General features: G+C 39.4%; 1 long non-coding RNA gene across 1 annotated transcript; it reads right to left on the reverse strand.

The window, feature by feature from the left end:
* Positions 1–617: 617 nt before the first annotated feature.
* LOC309523850 lies at positions 618–4,487 on the reverse strand. Its single transcript, XR_014215670.1, has 2 exons — positions 4,410–4,487; positions 618–725 (listed from the first exon to the last, which is right to left on the reverse strand). It is a non-coding gene; the product is annotated as an uncharacterized lncRNA (long non-coding RNA).
* Positions 4,488–4,853: the final 366 nt, after the last annotated feature.

Consider the following 4,853-nt stretch of genomic DNA (forward strand, 5'->3'; position numbering starts at 1 on the left):
ATATGCCTGAGCTGTAAGCAATATTAGCTTCATTGATTAGGAAAAATGTAAACTGAATTTCAGGCTATGAGTCAAAATACAAACTGCTATATGTCTAATGATCTCTTGCGTGTGTCTCTTCCATCATGTGGTTCTCTGAATTCTGGGCTTGCTTTAATTTCTTTTTAAAGGTAGTAAAAACTTGGCAGTAACCATCCCTAGTAGTCCAGTCTCAGTCATGCCCAAGTTATTTTTCCTTTATGTGCTCAAATGTCAAGTCCCACAGGATAGCTATAATTTCATCCTCCAATTTATCTGGCTCATAATGAACTTTAATAAGCCCCTGCTCCATAAATTCACGAGCACTGTAATTAAGGTTATGCCATAACTATTTAGTGTTTTGGGGAAAACATTTGGGCAGTATTGAAAAAAACACCCCCTTGCCCCCTCTTCCTATTCATCTACATTGCCCTCATTTCTTTCTCCCTTCCCTTAACCTGGCCTCAGTGATACGGACACATAGCCAAACCTGGCTAAATAGTATAATGAAAACATCCCATTCATTGCAATGATCCTTGACTCATTGGGGTTCTGTGTGTGACTATTCCAGGAAGCAATACATTCACTCTCAGTTAATGTTGTTTGTCCTCACTGATGGTTTTATGTTGCATAGCCAAACACGGTTGGCTGAAGACCTGCACGATGTCATCCACTTCATTCTGTGATCCCCAGTTGGTTAGAATTTCCTATGTGGCAAACCCAGGAAGAGGAAAGGAAAAGGGTGGGAGGTGGAGTGGATGTTGCAGAAGCAACAGCACGTAGGGGTAACAGAACAAAAAGGGGAGTAATTTTCACTGATAGGTTCTCAGGAAATGTTTCTTCTGACCATGCACCCCTCACCAGTATATTATACCCATGAATAAAAATGGAAATCCTAATTATAATCTGTTATTTGGTGCTATTCAGAAAAGTAAGCAAATAATGAGCACTGGATGAAACCATGAGCAGGATTATTAACCATTCGTCCAACCATTGATAGATCTAATGCTGCAATCCTATGCACCTGGAAGTAAGTCCTACTGAACTACCACTGAGTAGACTGCAATAGGATGCACTTTAAATTTATCCATTCATGTTAAAATTCCAGGATTTCCTCTTCCATCCCTAAAACTGTTTTTAGATACGAGCTCTTTCCAGATAAAGAGGAATTAGTAGCTGGGTGGGTACATTTTTCAGCTTGGTTTTATCACAACACAACATAGCATTGGTCCTACGGCTAGATCTGATAGGTATTGGGTCCCCATGCAAGAGCTTGAGCCCAGAAGCCATGCCAACTGTTGATTCCAGGTCCGTATGAATATGGACTGGTTTTAACCAAAGGGATCTCAAGCAGATGTTTCAGTGTTTCCTTAACTCCTAACAGGAGCATTCTAACCAGCCAGATGTGTTGGTCATGGGTTCCATCCCCCGTGTCACAATTATTAATTTTTTGCTTTTGGCTCCAGTCCCACCAATATTTTGCACTTGGCTTCTCCATGTGACAAACTACAAAGTAGATGCCACAAACCTGAAATTTGCCCACAGCTGCTCTAAAGTGCCACACCACATAATGTAAATTTTACCAGCTGTTTTGAGTATCCATTTTGGGGATGAAAAAGCAAGAAAGAAATATGTTTATTATTATTATTATTATTATTATTATTATTATTAATGCTAATACTAATTCTAATACTAATAATACTCCGCCATCTAGTTGGGTTTCCTAAATGCAAAATAAGTATTAATGGTGGAGCAGGGATCCTCAAAATTATTACTGCTTTAGGGCTTCAACTAACTTTAATCAAATAATGGAAAAGAATGGGACATACTTTTAAAAACAGCATGTTTGGTGGAGTATGCAATTTTATTTTGCTTTTTAAACAAAAGTTGCAAGCATTTCTGGACTCTTTCTTGATGCACCTCTTCAGAGAGCAAACACAAATCATTTTCCTGTTACCCTGCTGACCTTTGCCATGAGATGTTTTGCAATCCCCAATGAAAGACCCTTTCTCTTGAACCCCTCCCTCTGAAACACTGCAAAAAGAGACCTAACAGCCTCCCTTTCTCCCATTAATTGAAGGGGGAAATCCTCAACATGTGTTGAATCTCCTCATAATACTTAAAAAAATACTTAAAGAATGTGTAATAATAGGGGAATTAGAGAGAGGGTAAAATTAACCCATATGGTTAAAACTGAGTGGAAAAAAGAGGGGGGTTTGAGTGACATTTAAATGTACTCTGTCCAATTTTACCCTGGGGAGGAGTACTGGAATGGAGAATGGTAGAATGTGCTCTTGCTTCCAGGACAGAGTGTGTGTGTGTGTAAGTGAACTTAGGTTCTCTCTTGTGCAAATGAAAAAATATTCTGAAGGCCACTTGATTGGGGTGGGGTGGGGGGTTACCTGTCACATGTAATGAGGGAAAATCTATCAGCTGTCTAGGTTAGCGTCCAGGAAAATCAAATGGTATTTTTTGTATTTAAAAGGGAAAAAACACAGAGAGGTTTAAGGGAAACCACCTCAAAGAAATTTGCCTAGGCATTTAATAAAGAGAGAGAGAGGGGGACAGGGAGAGAGAAAATGATTTTGACTCATTTCCTTTGCTCAAATATAAATCCATGCTTCCTTCACCAACCAAAATTGGGTCATTATAGATTGACACCATTGCATATCAGGTTAGGGCTTTGTCCTTCAGGCATAATTTCACCTGGGGGTGTCCCTTCACATTCATGTAATGGGTTAAAATGAACTTCTACATGCACAACAATCAAACCTGGTAGGAAAAGGCTATGTTTAGATAGGAAATTTATACTTTTCCCTGGCTTGTGCATTGATTTGGTCCATTTTAATCAATAGCTAGAAGGGATGGGTGAACTTGTCAATTTTTGTTTCTCTTAAGTTTCTCATTTTTCAGTTCTTTTGTTCTCAACAATTCCACATTTTTATTTATTTAAAGAATCCTCCTGAAAGGGAAGGAGCTTGAGCATCAACAAGATGGTGGCGTAGGCTGATAGCTCCGTTGTCTATGAAAATTATCCCTGAATCTTGTCTATAGAACGGGGTATGCTGTAGGGACCAAGCAAATCTAAGAAGCATAACATTCGAGTCCATTTTGCGATGATATACAAAGAACGTCACTTGGGGCCTGAGGGTGATGCCGCAGCATCTAAAATGGCGTCAGAACACCCAGCTGGACCAGCCACAAGAAATGAATGAGGACACACCAGTAACCTCAGTGGCCTTGAAATCAGCTATGAAGGAGGAGGTGGCACAGAAGTTTAAGACTTTCCAACAAGAATTAATAGACTGCTGTGCCACCTCATCGAAAATGAAGCTGGGGTAGAGGGTAAAACCAGAACAGGAAAAAACATGAAACTGCCCTAGACGTAGCCCCAGAAACATTACAGATGACAATTACTTTAAAGCTCCAGGAAGTGGGGTTCTGATATTACTAGGGATTTCTCTTTCATTTAGTGGTGCCCCACAATGGAGACACTCACACAGCAACCAAGTATAGATTCTGCACTTGGAACTACATGAAGGAATAAGGGCTGGGGGCCTAGACAAAGAAGACAATGATGGTGATTTGGAGGAGGAAGAAGGCTGATAAGAAGCAAGCCCTCCAACAGCTAGGATTAGGGGGGGAATGGAATTTCGAGTCTCAGAGCTCTTCCAAATAGATATGACTGGCATTGAAACACATTGGATGCTTAGAGTTTAAACATCCCACAGATACAGTACAGACATGCAGCAAGGCTTAAAGTGATAAAGACTGGGAAACAGATCAAATAGTTAGAGATATTTATTACAGAATGAATATCTCAAATAACATCTCTACTAACAAAAGAATTGGTAAATATTGTCCTTGCCTCAAATACCACATGGGTGTGGCAATACTAATAGGTGCAGATTTAGACTTGGGGGGCAGGGGGCGGGAATTATTGAGATGAAAATGGCCAACGCCTATTTGTTGAAGAAGTCCTGGAAAAACACACAATGGTCACGTTACTGTCGCTATAGGCACCGAGTGAAGAGACAGCTCAATTTTCTTCATAAAGGGCTTAAGAAATTGGGGAAGTTTACTTAAGCAGAGATTATACTTGGGGGAGATGTAAATTGGAATTGAATTTAATGGAAAATTAAAATCAGCAAGGCAGCAAATTTCACATATGGCCCATTTTATGCAGCTATTACAAAAATATAACCTTCATTAAATATGGGCAGAAGGAAATTCAGGATGTTTTGTTTCTCAGATAATTTCAGAAAGTGTGAAGGAGGTACATTTGCCAGTAAGTGCAAATTTAACTGAATTTCTCCCCCATTCCTAGCAGCTAGATAATCTGGTAAATCTATAAGAAACTGTTTTAAACATCCATTTATCATTAGGTTTACCAGTCTTGCTCAACCTGGAATCCTCCAGATCTTTGGGACTTCAACTCCCATCAGCCCAGCTAGCATGTTCTTTTACTTCTGACTTTGCTGCCTGCCACACCACTGGTAATACCATCAGCTGATGTAGCCATGATGTCTGGCCACCATTGGCTCAGCTGTTGTGACATCACAGAAGGCCTGGGTAGCAGAGACTCAGGAAGCTAAGTGCTTAAGTTAGCCTTCTTCATGGAAACAACTGAATATAAATTTATTCCAATAGGCTTTTCCAGCTAGATAAATGAATATTTACAACAAATGTCTAGTTTGCATGATTTTAAAAGTGTTTGCTTGCTTGCTTTTGGTTATCGTATATCAACCTGAGACAAATATATATATATATATATATATATATATATATATATATATATATATATATGCAGGTTTTGGTGTCTTCGGGTGTCTTCC

Source organism: Podarcis vaucheri (genome assembly GCF_965113315.1).
Source record: "Podarcis vaucheri genome assembly, chromosome: Z".
Lineage (NCBI taxonomy): Eukaryota > Metazoa > Chordata > Lepidosauria > Squamata > Lacertidae > Podarcis > Podarcis vaucheri.